Source organism: Octodon degus, unplaced genomic scaffold, assembly GCF_000260255.1.
Source record: "Octodon degus isolate 3935 unplaced genomic scaffold, OctDeg1.0 scaffold00071, whole genome shotgun sequence".
Lineage (NCBI taxonomy): Eukaryota > Metazoa > Chordata > Mammalia > Rodentia > Octodontidae > Octodon > Octodon degus.
This window is the reverse complement of record NW_004524647.1, coordinates 9,546,750-9,565,048: the sequence shown is the minus strand read 5'-3', so window position 1 is coordinate 9,565,048 and position 18,299 is coordinate 9,546,750.

Sequence of the window (18,299 nt, the reverse complement as noted above, 5' to 3'; positions counted from 1 at the left end):
AGAGCCAAGCCTCTTTCCCTCCTTTGTACTGTGACCTGCCCCAGGGCAAGTGTAGCACTCACACCTATAATCCCAGCATTGAACCATGAATCAATCAAAAACTCTAGAAGCCACCCCATGACTGTGTGAGGCTTTGGGGGGACATCTAGACACAAACCATAACACTCTTAAGGATCAATGCTCTCATCTATAAAATGAAAATAATGACATCCAATGCCAATAATGAACGTCGGCATTGGTCAGTTGAATCAAAAATCCTTCTCGACACATTTAGAGTGCTGGAAAAAGTTTATAGATCTGTTTGGCGGTATCAGGAACTGAAAATACAGCATAATAAAAGTCTGCTATTCAGGAATGATGAAGGTCTGTGGGGATGAGCCCATGTTTACAAGTGCTGGCTCATTCTAGAAAGGTTGACTGAGAAGCTGAGTCATGATTCCTGCAGATTCACTAAGGGAACTGGGGATTAAAGATCAGGAGAGAAATAGGAATAGAACATGATCAATCCTTACATCTTGTTTTGTTTGGTTTTTGCTTTTTTTAAAAAAATGTATTTGGTTGTTGCAGGGTCTCACTACATAGCTCAGACTCCTGGTGATCCTCCTGCTTTCAGCCTCCCCAGCACTGGAATTATAGGCATTTGCCAGTACACCTGGACAGTGGCTGGCTCAGCCCACCATGTGGGGAGGGAGCAGGCGCAGCATGTAGTGCTGGGGATCAAACCGAGGTCCTTAAGCTTGCCTAAGCTTGCTTAAGCTTGCCTAAGCAGGTGCTTTAGTCCACTGAGCTATCTCTCTGGCCCCATCAATCCTTACATGGGACTGGGACCTCATTAGGAATATACCAGAATAGTAAGGCTAACTTTAAGGAGGTGCTTCTCAGTTTCAAATGAACCTACTGAAACTAGACTGAAGTAGTCCACAGATTATTAGTGTCCTTAGGCACCTGACAGAAGGAAACATAAAATTCCCTGGAGAAAGATAGCACCACATGAATTACAGTACAGTAAAATACTGTAATGTCCTGCACATAACCAAAAGCAACAAAGTATATGAAGAGACAAAGCAACATAATAAAAAAATCTACAAAAGCAATAAAAAATAAAAGTAGATGACAGGGGCTCAAGCTCACAAGCACAAACTTTCTAAAGATTAATATGTTCAAGAATACAAAGGATGTGTCCAAGAACTTCAATGAAAAGACCACATAGCAGTGCATACTTGCAATTCCAGCATTTAGAGGGGCCGAGGCAGGAGAAGCACAAGTTCAAGCTCAGCCTGGGCAATTTAGTGACCTAGTGAGAACTTATCTTAGAATTAAAAAAAAATCCCTGGATTCAGTCCCCCATGCACACACGCACACATGAGCACATACATGCACACAAACACACAAACATGGAGGCAAAAGAGGAAGGAAAGAGGAGAGGCAAGAAAAGGAAAGAGGGGCTGAGGAGATAGCTCAGTAGGATAAGCACTTCCCTGGCAAGTGCAAGGATCTGAGTTCAATCCCCCGTTCTGCAAAAAAAAAAGGAAAGGAAAGAAAAAAGGATTTCAGTGACGAAATGAAAAATATTTCTTTTAAAAAACAACCAAGGTGGGGCCAGCAAGATAGCTCAATGGACTAAAGCACCTACTTAGGCAAGTTTTGCAAGCTCAGGGTCCACGGTTCAATCCCTGGCAGCACTTGCCCTGCCAGCCTCGCCCCTAGGGCAGGCTGAGCCAGCCAGAGTCCATGTGTAGTGGCACATGCCTATAATCCCAGTTCTGGGGAGGCTGAAAACAGGAGGATCCCTATGAGTCAGAGCTTTGTGGAGAGACCCTGCAACAATGAAAATATATTTAAAAAAAAAAAAAAAGAAAGAAAGAAAACCAAGGAAGGCAGGCACAGTTGAGTGAGCCTACAACCTCAGCTAGGTGGGAGGGTGAACTGGGGGGAATCAACCTGAAGCAGGAGTTTAATCAGCCTGGGAAACATAGTGAGACCTCTGTCTAAAAGTAAAAGTAAAAACAAAAATCAATGTAATTTTGGAACTGAGAATACAATAATCAAAATTAATCATTCAGCTGGGCATGGTGGCACACGCCTATGGACCCAGCATTCAGGAGGCAGAGGCAAGAGGATCACCATGAGTTCAAAGGTAGCCTGGGTTACACAGTGAGACTCTGCCAAAAGCAAGCAAGCAAGCAAGCAAAAAAAAACTAGTAACTGAATTAGTAGGCTTAAGAGAGGAAGCAGCAACTTAGGAAATAAAGGAAAAATAATTAGAATAAATTATAAAGGAAAAAAGATGAAAAATACATCAGGATACATAGTAGGAATACAGTATGCATTGAAAGTTTCTAGTATAACATGTGTGTGAAATTCCAAAATTTAAAACAAAAGGAAGAATAGAAGAAAATGCAATTCTTAAGAAATTGACTTTTGGGGCCAGGGAGATGGCTCAGTAGAATAAACACTTCCCTGGCAAGCACAAGGGTCTGAGTTCAATCCCCGGTTCCAGAAAAAAAAGAAAAAGAAAGAAAGAAATTGACTAAAAAAAAAAAAAAAAAAAAAAGAAACTAAGAAATTTTCAAAACTGATGAAGAAGCTAAAACCTTAAATTCAAGAAATACAGCATCAAGGGCCGGCCAAATAGATAAATAAATAGCTGTTTGTGTAGCATTTCTCAGCTATTTATTTATTTATTTATTTATTTGGTACAAGGTCTCATTATACCGCTTGGACTCATGGTGCTCCTCCTGTTTTTGGCCTCCCTAACTCTGAGATTAAAGGGGTGAACCATCATGGCTGGACCCTCACTGGCTCAGTGCACCTGGGGGCGGGGCCAGGATGGTATACAGGACCAGAGATTGAACCCTGGTCCCTGTGCTTGCCAAAACAGATGCTTAATCCACTGAGCTATCTTGCCAGTCCTTCCTGAGTTTTAGTTCTTTAAAATAGTAAGTCTTTTTAATTGGGATTATCTAAACTGAGTCCAGCTAGCTAATTCTAAGTATATACTTTTTTCCCAGAAAAAAAAAAGAATTTTAAAAAAGTTAAATTTTTTTCTTATAAGGTAAGAATGGTGCAAGATTGCTCACTATCACCTCCTCTTATTGACATTGTATTGGTGGGCCCAGTAAAGAAAGAAAAAATGAATGAAGTACAATGAATAAAGATATAAAATCATCAACATTCTTTAACATATAATTAGCATATATGAAGAGGAAAAAATGCTACAAACTATTAGAACTAGTAAATAAATTTAACAATGACAATTTTTAAAAAGCAATTTCTATTTCTATTTAGCAACAATAAATAGAATATGAAATTCTCAAATGATACTTTAAACTTCTTTATGTTTGAACTATGTGAGTGAACTATCTAGTCAAAAATGTTTCTGAACACTGTGATATGAAAAGATAATTTTACAACAGCATCAAAGATCAATAAAAATAAGTCCTTAGCATAAGCTGTAAGAGCAGCTACTTGAATTGAAAACTTGCCACAGAAATCTCCAAAAAATACTCTGGTTTCTCTTCAGATAGTATAAATCCTTCACCTTTTACAAATCTAAAAAAAAAAAAAAAGCCTGTGCTCATTAAAGGGAACAGATGAAGCACTCATACTTCCTTAATTATCCAGATATAAAATGACCAAGTTATAAGAAGAAATATGCACCACATCTCCACAAAACTACTGCTGGAACTTCGAGACCACAGGAGTGAAGAGCGGCAGAGGAGAGACAAGAAATCCTTGAAAAATAGGTCTGTAAATTAGCTGTGGCACAAGGCCTGGTGCCCTCAAGGATGTTGGGGTCCAGGTAGCACTCTCTTGTTGCCGGCTTGAAATTCTTCATTTTATTTTCTAACTGAAGCTTGGAAAGTGGAAGTCTGAGGCCATGATGTCTGGGAATTCGGAGCCTCCAAGTCAGGACAAGTATGATGCCTTATATCTACAAGCAGATATATAGTGAGGACTCAGCAAACCCCAGAGGAAACACTTGATTTGATCCAAAACTTGCAGAAACAAGTAGTGGCCTTCTACGAAATACCAGTATCCAAGAAACAACCTGACGGCCTGTCTTGGGTGGAGAGGGAAAGAGAGAAGAAGCCCACAGCTCCCCTTCCTCTCAGGCAGCTGTTCTTAGTAGGAGGTGGGTTTCTTGAGCAGCAAAAGAAAACCACTTGTGCTACTTCTACTCAGTATTTCCATTGCTTTGAAAAAGAACGGAATATATATGCAGGTACAAGGTAGGAAGTATAAGTTGTATGATTTGGGGGACTCCTATTGTGAGTCAAAGACTTTACGGTTTGTGTTTCCAATTGCTAACAACATAAAAATTCAACTGTAGTATTCGTGTTCATGATTTAACTTTTCTTTTCTTTGTGTAACATGAAATAGCAAACTTTTAAAAATGAAAAGTTGAAAGAACAGAAAGGCTTTATATTTTAGTGCCTACAATGACATTTTTTGTGCTTTTTGAATAGAGACTTCTGTACTTTCATTTTATACATGCCCCTTGTATTTTCTCAAATACAGATTTGAGAAAGGTATCAATCTTGTGAATGAGTTAAAGAAAGTCTCTGTGTAAAGAATAGAGACACAAATGCAGAAGGATGAGGCAGGGCTGCTCTACCAGGCGCCAGCCATCACACAAGGCCCCATGATTGGAAGGCGCAACATGGTTCTTGCATGGTCTAATGTTCTGCTGTTCTCCTAAACTTCTAAATAAATTTTATTTATTTATTTTTGTATTTTAGAGAAGGGTCTACAGGGTGTTCAGGGTCTCACTACTAGATTGGACTATTAGTGATCTGCCTGCTTACAGTCTACCAAGAGCTGGGATTACAGGCATGCACCACCATGCCCAGTCTCAATTGCCATCTCCATGTGCCCCGGGGGTGGGGCTGAGAGGGTAGGACGGAGAATCGAACCCCTGGTCCTTGCGCCTGCCTGCAGGCACTTTAATCCACTGAGCTATTTGGCCAATGCTTCTCTAAATAAATTTAAACAAGGGGGGGGGTCTGCATTTTACTTTATACTGACTCCAGATAGAAGTCTGGGCAGTGAAATGGAATTGCAGATATCAGTGGAAACTTACATTTCCAATAGTTGTGCCTACCCTACCAATTATATAGTGCTCCCTGCATGTATAGATACACAAACATATATTTATACTAATTCTGGCCACTGAATGACCCTAGAAGCAATGACATATCAGTGGCAATGAACTCACTACTACATCCAGAAACAAAGGCTTACTGGGCACCATGGTGCATGCCTGTAATCCCAGCACTCAAGACTCAGGAGGCTGAGGCAGGAGTATCACCATGAGCTTAAGGCCAGCTTGTACCACATAGTGAGTCAAGGCTGCCTGAATTACATAGCAAGACCCTGTCTCAAAAAGAATAAAAGAAAAAAGAACAGAAAACAGAAACAAGTTTTGTGAAGACATAGCTGGTTTGAGATGAGCAGAGAAGGCACAAAAGGTGCCTAGACTATTGTAAAAGGACATGGGGATCAATTTAGAGAGGTTCCAACTACCCAATCTGGGAAATTTTCAGCAACAAAACAAATAAGGACAGTAGTATATTGTAATTTATTAATCTAATGAGAATCCATGAGTCTATAAAATAATACATTTAAAACATATAAATAATTAAATAGGAAATAAGAGAGGACTTTTTCTGACTGTAGGATGCTGGATTCAGAAGTGGTAGAGTTAGAACACTTGTCCTTTTGCAATCTGTGGTAAATACTGACTGGGGCATGAAAGAATGATAAAAATAACAGGGAAGTTGGATGAAGGACAAGATAGCTCCCTGTTCCCCACTGACCACTTTGGTGTGATTGCTTATGAGCTTCAAGCGGGACCATGGTGGGAACAGACAGTGCAGAGCTGAATGACGTTTTGGGCAGGCCACCAGAGTCATTCCCCCTAAGAGTCAGGTGAGCATTCCGCGCTTTCTGATGTGGTACACTGAGAGAGGCAGCACCACGACGTGACATGCCAGCCAGGCGTGCCTACCCTGAATCTCACTAAGAGTAAAGGTGAGACAAATCCAAATTGAGACACATTCAGCAAAATAGTCTAATAGAAATCTAATAGTCTTCAATAGGATGAAGGACAAAGTTTTAGGAACCATGTGCCAAATGAGGAAAGACTGATACAAAATGACAATTAAATTCAGTATATATCCTGGATTTTCTCTGGTACTGATAGTGAAGCAAGCCATATAGGATCTTACAAAGGCAACAGATGAAATTGGAAGTTGGACTACACTAGATACACATAGTCTATCTCAAATTTCCTGAATTTTCTCATTGTGCTATGTTTATATGAGAAACTCCCTTAGTTCTTAGGGGGAAAAAAAAGCAACACTGAAATATTAAAGGGTAAAATGGCCTTACTGATGCAATCTACTCAAATGATTAAGAAAAAATAGAAAATGTTAAAAAATATGTGCATGGAGATAGAAGGAAAAACAAAGAGAGGGGACAGGGGAGATAGCTCAGTAGAATAAGCACTTGCCTGGCAAGCGCAAGGGCCTGAGTTCAATCCCCAGTTCCGCAAAAAAAGAAAAAAAGAAAAACAAAGAGAAAGAACATAACCAAGCAGATGGGACAAGTTCTATTTTAAAATATTGACTCTGGGGAAATGGAATAAGGGATTTCTCTTTGCTATTCTTAATTTTTAATGTAAAATTATTTCATAATAAAAAATTAAAAACAAACACCTAAGAACACATATTATAAAATATATTTAAAGGCTGGCCAGGTAGCTCAGCAGATTAAAGCACCTTCTTAGGCAGATGCAGGGACCAGGGTTCAATCCCTGTGTTGTGCCACTGAGATGGGGATTGAGACTGGCCATGGTAGCACATGCCTATAATCCCAGTGCTTGGGAGGATGAAAACAGGAGGATCACTATGAGTCCAATCTGTGTAGTGAGACCCTGTAGACCCCGTAGTAAATACTATATATATATATATATATATATATATATATATATATTTTGTGTGTGTGTGTGTGTGTGTGTGTGTGTGTGTGTGTGTGTGTGTGTGTTTAAGATCTCTGGACAGAGATAAAAATTCAAGAGAAATAAAAATTAAATAAGTCAATGAGTAATCCATGAATTGAAAATTCAGTGTTGTTAAGATATCCATAAAACAATCTTCCTACGGGAAGGAAGGAAGGATTGAAGGCTGGAAGGCAGGAAGGCAGGAATGCAGGTAGGTAGGCAGGCAGGCAGGAAGGAAGGAAAGAAAGAAAGAAGAGAGGAAAGAAGGGAGGGAGAAGGGAAGAGAGGGAGGGAGAGAGTAGCAAGAAGGGAAGGGCAGGGGAGCAGAGGAGAGGGAGGGAAGCAGGCAGGCAGGCTAGATGGATGGGCAGACTGAAATATGAGTGGGTTTAATAGAAATCTTGACTAATCCTTCATCAGTGTTTATTGACCAGGGGAAAAAGGTGTCAACCTGGGCCACTAATATCTACCACCAAGTTAGAAGAGAATTTATTGACAAATTTAATGTTCTGCCAAGTCCATCATTTCAGGCTGCAGACAAAGTATGACATTAGGTTTTCCACCCAGACAGTTCTGCATGGAAACAGAGTCCAATCTAATGGATATTTAAACAGGAAAAGGAGGCACTAAGCTAAGAGCATGTTTTCCTAAGACAGCCTGAAATGACAACTGTGCATCCAGAATGGAGACCAGTGAAGCCACAATTTTCAGTTCAGTATTATGTCTAATTGCAGTCTTCAAAGTTTTGTTAATTCAAGGGAAACATCAGTAAATTCACCAAGCAGTCTCTATGGTCCAGTTAGAGTGGCCTGTCTGGTTCCTAGCACACAAGACCAGCTGTACAGCCTATGTTCCCATCTCATGGAAAAGGCCTTGTGCATGTTATGCTTTTTTTATTCCTATTTCAAAATAAAATATGCATGCTCATAAATCTGTCTCCTTATATCCCTTCACTTTATTCCCTGTCCTAACTCCTCCTGTAGTAGTACAATTTTTATGTCCTTTCTTCCCTGCACACAAATATATATACATATTTTCTTTGAGTAACTCATTTTGTACACTCAAAGCTTGTTATAAACAACTTTTGATGATGCTCCTAGAGCCACATTTCATTCCTTTCAGTTGTTGCATAGTAAAGCAGTGATTCTGCCCACACTCTCTGCTATGGTTTGTGTCTAGATGTTTCCCCCAAAGTCTCAGGTGATCATAGATGGGGCTTTTCAGAGTGCATCTAGACAGATCTAGAGTGTGTGGTGCTGGGATCAAGGATGTGTGATTACTAAATTAGTTCATTGATTGGGTTGACATAGCTCTGGGTAGGATTAAAAGTTCCCCACCTTGGATAAAATACAAGGAACAGAAAGAGCATTTGCTGCTTGCTGCTTGCAGCCTTCTGCCTGCCCTGCTTTACTATGGGTGATTTCTCCTCTGTAATGCTCCTCTGCCAGGCCACCCTGCATTGGAGCCAGCCCACTACAGACCTAAACTTCTATGAACTATGAGCCAAATAAAACTTTCCTCCTTTAACTTTCGGTGTCTGGTATTTTATCTCAGCAACAACGATAAAAAAAAAAAAAAAAGACACCCACTCCAGCTCCTTTATCTTTCAGCATATCCCTCCCAGGTCCATGTGTGTGTTGCTTCAGCTGCCTCCACCTGCAGTGTCTTCTAAGACTTGTAGACCCTGTACTAAATACATTAAAATGTGTGTGTGTGTGTGTGTGTGTGTGTGTGTGTGTGTGTGTTTAAGATCGTTGGACAGAAGATAAAAATTCAAGAGAAATAAAAACTAAATAAGTCTACCAATTTGATTTGAAACTGTCTCATTGCTATTTGTTTCTCAATAAAAATTATGGGAAAAAAACTAAATAAGTCAATGAGTAATCCACATTTATGAATTAAAAACTCATTAGGCCTCTGACCTGCAAGCAGCAGGAACTAGGAGCACCAGAACCATTCGGGAAAGCCTAGTTCCTCATTGCCAATTGGTACAATTTCTACTCTGGAGTCCTCAGAAGGGATTAGATGGGAGCCAGGACTTCCTTGTTTCTTTTGTGGTCCTGTCCTGCATCCCCACACCTTTACTGGGCTTTCTCATAAATATTTACATAATAAACCAAGCACACAGGAATACTGTGGCAGGGCCTGTCTAGGGAAATGACTCAAGGTGTGCGGCTGTCCACACCACAGAACGTGCCATGGTTTACCTAGCCAGTTTCACTATTTAGGAAACAGTGCATTGTTCCTGACTTTTTCTGTCCCACACCATGCTGACCAGTATCTGCACACACTCCTCCAGCGGAGTCCTTAGTTTCATCCCACCCTGGCCATTCCAATGAGTTGCTTTGGTGGTCAAGTCAGTTGTCTGGCATCTTGCCGTCATAGTTTAAAAATAAGAATGTAAACACAACTGCAGGGAACCCACTACATTTATTAGTGACTGTGAATATAAATGACTCAGAGTGCTTGTTTACTTTTCCTGGAGTTAAGATCAAAAAGTTCAACCCACACAACTTCCTGAACCACTATGGTCTCAGATTCCTAACTAATCAATGGTTATCACAAACCCAGGAAACAACAGGCTGGATCCTGCTATTTTATTTTCAGATCAATGACTCAGCAACGTCCTGTGTCTGAGAAATCACTGGGTCTTCCCGCTTAGGGTCTACCTCTTCCCAACTCCTGAAATGTTTCCAAGATGAAATTTGATAATGAGAAAACTTCTTATATGATGCTGCTGTGAAATTTTCTGGGAAAAATTAAAAATTAAAAAAAAAAATTAAAGAGCTCTAAAAAGGTTGAATAGGGGCCAGGGAGATGGCTCAATACACTAAGCACTTCCCTGGCAAGCACAAGGGCCTGAGTTCAATCACAGGTTCCGCCAAAAATAAATAAATAAATAAAATAAAAAGGTTGAATATTTCTTTTTGAAACCATGATCTAAATTTCATTGAAATACATCAGCAACCTTTTTTGTTTGGAAGAATTCTGAAAATAGACTAAACTGGCTCACTTGGGGAGCCATCAGACCTCCTTCATACAGATCTCTCTGCCCAGAACCTTACACAGCAATGATTGGATTCCTTTATCCTTATGGGTAGCTTTGTCTAAGAAGCCCTCTCCTCTCTTAACTACAGATTTGTACTCACCGAATAGTTTATAAATGAAGTTTCAGGATTGCAACAACACCATTCATATCAAATACACCTAGTAGGAGCCCCACCTCATTTTTAAATCTTTCCAGGGCAGGATATAGTCAGTCCACTTACAACACACAGCATCATGTGAGAGGAGAGGTGTGGCGGTTGCCACCCTCAACTTGTATGGCAGCATGGCTGGGTGACAAAATATGAGACAGTGTTGCAGACCCAGTCACACATCTAAGACCAGCTGGGATGGTGTCACATCCCTAAGACCAGCTGGGAACACATGTGGAAGTCGTCTACTTTGTGTGGTACTATGCACATCCTAAGAAATTCACTCTCTTATTTTTTTTCTTTCTTCCTTTTTTTCTCTTTTTCTTCCAGTTAGAGATGACAAAGACAAAAACAGGTTGAGTTCCCTACATCTCTCCTAGTCTCCTAGTGCCCCATCCCTTTCTATCCTGAAAACAAGATCCTCAGCTGCCCCTGTGATTTCATGTCTTCTGCTTGAGGGATACCAGATCAAGCCAGCAAGAGAACTCTTCAACAGAAAAGCACTTTAGTTTTAATGCCAAAGGTAAAAAATATACTGAGCTCAAAGGGCATAGGCCCTAAACTCTGGGACTTAGAAAGGAATTTAAGGAATAACAATATTTCTGAGCTTGTGTGGCTAACCCTAGACTAGCTAGTTAGTAGTGTGCAAGTCAGAAACTGCAGCCTGCTCGCTTCCCTTGCTCCTGGCCCGGGGCTCTTTCCACTAGCACACCATGGCCAATGTAATTAGAAACACAAAGAGCTCAGGAGAGTACAAGCTAAATGTCAGGGCTGCCCCTTCATCCTCACCAGCACTCTAGTTCTGCTGCTGCTGCTGTGGACAGTATGCTGCAACCACATTTTTCTCACACACAGCGATACTGACAAGACCCTAAGGGAAGAGGGGGGCAGTTTTTCATCAGGTTAGCCCCGGTACTACCCAAGCCACCCCGTAGGCATAGGAACTGCAGTGTCACCAGCTACGTCACCAGCCTGACCCAGGTTGTACAGAACATAGAGTCCTTCACTCCCAAATGCACACCTCCAAATTGGCTCCAGGCAAGGCCTGTCGCATCAAGCCATTATCATTTATTTGGCCTGGCAGAGTTTGGGACACTAAACAAAACTAAACAAGATTATTCTTTGTCTCACAGAACAGTCATATAAAGGAGTAATCATCATACCCAGAAAAAAAATGTCTTGCATTTTTGCATTATAACTGGTTTTTTTAAAGTAGATCGATCATTTATATGGGGATTAGAAAAAAATAGATATAAACCCCAACCATAAAGCTAGAAATGAGGCCTGAGAGAATTAACTGCAAAACAATTCCAGGTTGAGTTCCTGCAAAGTTAATGAAAATGACTATTTCAAATGTCCTATACTACCAGCAGGAAAAAATAAAAAACACAAATTTAAATATACTAAAACTAACATTTTACACAACTTAAATCCAAGAAAGTACCCAATGACCACAACAAAAGGCCAGTTCCTCTCGTCGTCCTCCTCTGATCAAGTTGCTAAGGTTTGGGTCACCAGGTAGGAGCCATCTGCCTCGGAACCAGGGAAGTAAGGAAGTAAATCAGCTAGCCTAGGATCCAGGATACTGTCATGGCTCCAGTTCACCTTGTATACAAGAGATGTCTTGTTTTGATGTCGTAGGACTGGGCTGGTGGTCCAAGGATCTCCTCCAGCAACCCCAGGCTTTAGCTCCTGCACAAGAACCACCACACTGTAGACTGGCTTGAATAGACAAGCAGACCTGGCTAAAGAGGAAACACTAACCATCTAAAAATTTGTAGATTAAAAGACTCCAGTCTTTGTCCCCAGCAATCATGGTACCTCCCAACACAGGCTCCCTTGATACCATGTTCGTTCTCTTGTCTAGGTGGAGCACACACTGCCCTCCCATTTCCTCATCTTCAACCACCAAGGAGCTGGTTGACACATCATTTTCCTTCTCTTCTCTGTGCCAGAAGCCAGGTTGGAAGAATCCTGGAACCAAAGATGGTGGGGGTTCTTTTTGAGCTAACCACTCATGGCACAGAACACACCTCATCAGCTGTCACCCTGGCTTAGAATCAGCCCAGCTCCCTTCAGAAAGCACATGCTGTTATCCATGGTCACAAGGTATTGAGTTTTTAAAGTTTTTTTAAATAAATAAATTTATTTATTTATTTATTTATTTATTTATTTATGTGGTATAGGGTCTGGTTACACAGCTCAGACTCATAGTGATCCTCCTGTCTAAGCCTTCCCAGCACTGAGATTAGAGGCATGTACCACCACTCCCAGTTTTGGCAGCCAGCTCTCAGCACAGGATAAGCATGGCATGCAGTGCAGAATATTGAACTTGGATCCTTGCACTTGCCAGGCAGGACCTTAGCCCACTGAGCTATCTCCCTGGCCTGACAAAGTATTAACTTGAACAAAACTTACTTCTGATCTGCCTGGTAACTACAGAAAGCAATTGCCTAATTCATTATATAGTATAATACCACTTTAATTTCCTAGACAAGGTGGTAATTTGCTTTTTGTTTTTCAACGATAGCCAAGCTACCTTCTCCTGAGAGAAGGCACACAGAAAAAAAACTACAAGTCAAGCATTTCAAAAGGAGTAAAGATTTTATTATTTTTGCTTACATAATAGATGTAAACGTCTTATCTGGATGATCTAAATATAGCTTATAGAGTAAAACATAACGTTCATGCCGCACTACCACACTTCTGCAATGCTAACTTACCTCTATTAACAGTATAATGTACCTCCTTCTAGACTTTTCTTTATGCATTGCTATATATATATATATATATATATATATATATATGAGAGAGAGAAGAGGTACATAGTATAGCAAAAGCAATATATATTAGAGATATTTTGAAACCTGCATATATGTATATTCAATTATTTTTAACAATTTAGTTATTTTATTGTTAGTTTAACAACGTATAGGTTTCCATCATATAAGCACATTATAAATTTTTTAAAAATTCCAAACTTATGGCCATGTGACTTGCTTCAGATATTTTTATAGTTGTATATGTATATGACATATCATTTATGGATGACATTTCAATCATTTCTTAGTGTGTCCTTTTAATAAATGAATCTCTACATAAATCTTTTAATGTTTGTCTTAAGAACAGTTTCTAGAAGATGAATCAAAGAATCAGAAGAGAGGCTTTTCAGAACAAAGTGCTAATCAGAAAGTATGGATTAGACACAATTATACGTGCTTGGAAACATCTCAGAATACCCCATAAATATACAGAACTTTCATGTTTTTATGCATTAGCTAAAATTTTTAGTTAAAAGAATATATACTTGGGCCTGGGGAGATAGCTCAGTGGAATAAGTGCTTGCCTGGCAAGCACAAGATCCTGAGTTCAATCCCTGGTACCACTGGAAAAAAAAAAAAAAAAGAAAAGAAAAGAAAACAGAATATATACTGTTAATCACAAACTAACAAAAAATTGAAAAGTGAATTCAAAGTCCTAGGTATCCATTATCAGTTATACCATAAGTTTGACATGAATTTTCTGAACATTTCAGCATTCTCTAGTAAAACAAAGTCGAATATAGGTGTCTCAAAAGTCAAATTCTGTGCCAGCCCCACCCCTAGGGCACGCTGAGCCGGCAACTAAAACTGGCGGTGGTGGTGCACCCCTGTAATCCCAGCACTTGGGAGACTGGAAACAAGAGGATCACTACGAGCCAGATCTGCATAGTGACACCCTGTAGACCCTGTACTAAATACATTAGAGGGGAAAAAAAGTCAAAGTGTGTCTTATTAATACACCGGGATGAGGCTCAAGCCACAGAGTTCTATTTCACTGTTAGCTACGGCAAAGGGCAGTTGTCTCTCGCCAGTTACCCAGAGGGTGGGCAAAGAGTTCAGGCTCTCGTGTTAGACGGGACTTGAATCAGTCTCTACAACCTGAAGCTATTCCCTCCAAATGTTTCCTGCTCTGTTCCTTGGTGACCTTCTCTCCAAACTGGTCGTGGCTTTCCCAGGTGTGACTCTTCTTGCTTTTGCTACCAGATTCATCCTCTCCACACCAACTCCTATCCTAAGTTCAAGGCCTCCAGTCCCCAAAAGGGAGAAGTTTGTTTCTCATTGGAATGTAGAAGATGGAGCAGTTCATCAGGCCCACCTACCACCACCCCTGGAAAAGCAAAAGAAAACTGGGTAGACAAAATCCCATTTCTCCAAAAGCCATTTGGGGACTACAAATTCAAAGAATTCTGAAAAAAAGTAAGCACTGTCCCAGGTGAACAGAATTGGGCACTGCTGAGTTAGACAAGTGTGGATGATGGGATTTGCCCTAGAAAGAAGTGGGAACTTTACAAAGGTTAAATGAGGTAAAACACATAAATTCAATGCTTTCTTCCCAACCTGCTTTCTGCCCTCAGAGTATGCAAAGGCTACTGACATAGATTCAACTTGTGAAATTTTAGCACTGCAAAGTAACATTTTAGGTTATTCTAGCTCATTCTAGTTCTCAGCCTTGCTGCATATTAAAGTCACTTAAAGAATCTTTAAAAATACCCAGAGGACTTGGGGCAAGGCTGCATCCACCCAATCCAAGCAGAATATGTGTGGGTATGGCCTAAACTTTGGAAAGGTCACAAGCTGATGGGTATGCAACTAAACTTTACAAGCACTAATATAGCTCCACCAATTGAGGCACCATACCTTCTATTTTATGCACTAAACTAATTCACATTATGTACTTTTTATCCCTGAGGGCTCAAGACTACTCTAGATTACCTCGTGTGTCCCTTCTACAACCATCATAGTGCTTATGTGTGACAGGTATTTAGCAAATATTTGGGAGGCAGTTGATTAATCTACTTCTGTAACAGTCTTTAGGAACTCAGCATCAGTGATGAAATACATGGTTTAAAACCACAAGATTAGCACTTTAGAAAAAAGCAAAGAATGACATTTCCGATTCAGAAAAAATAACATACCTTTCTGTTGGCCCAGAAAAACTGGAAGTAAATAACTTTTGGAGAAATAAAATTAAAAACAATAAAACAAAGGATCAGACTCTGTTTTTCTGCTTACCTGGTTACCTGGGAGATTTGGGGTGCTGCCTGTGATGACCTGTAAAATCAAGAGCAAATTCTTTAACCTCTGCACATGAGTGTTTTCATATACTATATACAATGGCAGGAGCAGGGGGCATAATTAACCTGTAAAGAAAGGAAGATTCGATGTAATGTTCTAAGGCTAAGACATCTAGCATGTTTTCAATTTTTAATTATTATTTTTTAATTAATTATTCTTAATTGTTCTTTGGGACTAGAACTTCCCACGTTCCCTGGTAAAGAGCTCAAGTTAAATTCATACAAGATTCCCTTACTAGAAAGGCCTGGAAGATAAGGCATCGCAGCAGTGGAATGCGAACTGAGGTCCACCCTGCCAGGGAGAGTGAAGCAGGCTTTTCTCCTGCCCATGTGGCAGAGCTGAACTCTTGAACCAACTGGGTGTGTTTGCCTTTGTTTTGCCTTGGCCTGAACTAGCCAAAAAGAAGTGGGTGGACGGATGTCACTGCCTATTTCCTCCCTGTTGTTATTACAGACCTGTATTTCTTTTTCAGACCTACATTTTAGAGGGCTAATTGTTGGAGGCTTGCCTTTCTTCCCCACAAGGAGAGAGCTTTATTCACCAATTAAAACCAGGCTGTGCGAGAAGCAAAGTGGTTCCGTTCCAGATCGAGATCTGCCTCTGAAAACAAAATAAATATCACCTTGTTTTCGTTAGTTGACAGCAGGTCCTCCTCAGAGCTGAAATGAAGTTTCTCACTTAGCAGAAACACCAGTTCTGCCATGATGGAGTGTGTACCAACAGCCAAACACCACAGGTAAGATTCCTGCTGGCAAGGCACGGAGTGAAGATAGTTGTTTTAGTCATCTTGTTTCTACTCCAGTAAATAAATGATGCCAAGGTTGCCCCAGCCTCTGGAGAGATTTTGAATGCAAGTTGTTGCCATACCAGGAGGCTTCTTGGCTCCAGACTTATAAAACTGACATTTTCCTCTGATGTTCCAGAACCGCTATCTGAGGCAATTGTTCAAGGATGGTGTTCTGTGGGCTTCATTTGAATGCAACTGCTTCCAACTTTTCTGTGGGGGAAAAATGGTCGAGTTTTTTTGTGTGCAGGTCAACCTGCTATGCAGACACCATCTCCACCACCAACAAATAATAACCCAGTATAAGGGCAAGAGAAGAAAGCTGGAGGGTAAAGGATGGCAGGGAACATTGTATCAGTTGGTAGTAGATACAGCATCTGACATCTGACAACTCAGACCTTGCTTCTAAAGGCCACACCAAACTTTTGGCACATCCAGGGAGCTGTTTCCAAGAAGGAACTCACTAAATAGAGGCAGGGCAGGAGTCAAGTCGTCTCAGACCCAGTTGCTATGACACCTGGCATAGCTTTCCCTGTCTCAACCTGTTTCTCACCAGTAACATGACAAAATTGAACTACAGATCTTGCAGGTTTCACTTTTGCAGTCTGGGCTAAGAAAAAGCAGCTCATGGCATACGGAGTTCATGTTTCTTCTTGATGGGACCTGATTTTTTTCTCATTCATCTTCTACAAAGATTACTACTAGTATTTATCAAAATCTTGGGAAATAAGAAGCCCACAAATTCCAAATGAATAAGCGAACCTGGCTTACCCTAGGTCTTATCTGTCCCCCATGACACCATCTTTAAGTGATAAGGATATCTCTTTTTTTTTTTTGCAGAACCGGGGATTGAATTCAGGCCCTCGTGCTTGCCAGGCAAGGGCTTATTCTACTGAGCCATCTCCCCGGCCAATAAGGATATCTCTTAACAGTTCAGTGAGCCTTTGTGTTTAACTGTCCTTTTCAGCTTCTTATTTCACCCTAATCCTTTGTGAAATGCTAATTTAAAACACCAAGAATTATTTGCCCATATATAATCTACTTGCAATCAGACTTGTGTGAGAAATTGCAGTTGGAGGGGTAGTAAGGGTGGGAGGATTTTGACTGTTTTGGTCCTGGGAATTGAACTCATGGCCTCAAACTTACCAGGTAGTTGCTGTGCTGCTGAGCTACATCCCCAGGCCAAAACTCCAATTTCTTAACTCTGCTGAGGTATGCTGTAGGGTCCAACTGAACCCACCTGCTAAATATAGTTTTTGCTGGATCTGTTCAAGCCAGGTATGAATTAGACTAAGGTTAGAGTTTCTCTTTAAAACTAACAAAAATGAACTATCAAATTAGTGCAGAAAGACCACCTGTCTCCGCTCATCCACTCCAGCCATGCCTGGTCCTGAAGACTCACTTCTACACAATGAAAAACTGAAGGGGAAAAATACTAGCTTGAGGGGCCTACTGGTTCGCTCAGTTGTTTAAGCACCTGCTATGCAAACGCAGTCAGGGGCAGGATACCACGGCTCTCTCGATCTCCAGCTCCTCATGCCTTACCAGACCCTCCCTTAAGACAGCATGAGCCAGCCCAAAAAAAAAAAATAAAATAAAATAAAATAAAATTCCTTCTCAACTTCACATGCAAACAGGAGAAGTGCTGGCCCCACCCCCAGGGTGTGCTGATTTGCCAATTGAGACTGGGTGGGGTGGTATGTGCCTATAATCCCAGCTCTTGGGAGGCTGTAAACATGCTAATCACCACGAGTCTGATCTAGTAGTGAGACCCTGGATACCCTGTAGATCCTTCCCTATAAAATACAAAAAAAAAAAAAAAAACCACAAATATTAGCTTGATAGTGGCAAAAATGGGTTGGCAACACATTAAAATGATTGACATTAACATCACCAGTGACAGTCCATGATGTTGTTGTGTTCCCCCTGATATGGAGAGATAAGAAAAATACTTCATCTCTGCATTATTCTCTCAAAAATGATGCATAATGTATTTTTTTTACATCAGTTATTTTTATTTTAAAGAAAAAAAAATAAAATCAATGGTACAACATCTCAAAACAAGATTTTAGGAGAGTAACAATGGTTAGTACATTGTGTATTGTTACTGCCAAAGTAGTTTCTCATATTACAAGATATAGGCAAGAAATAATAAATGAACAACACAGGTACAAACCTCTGTTTTTTTTAAAGTCAAC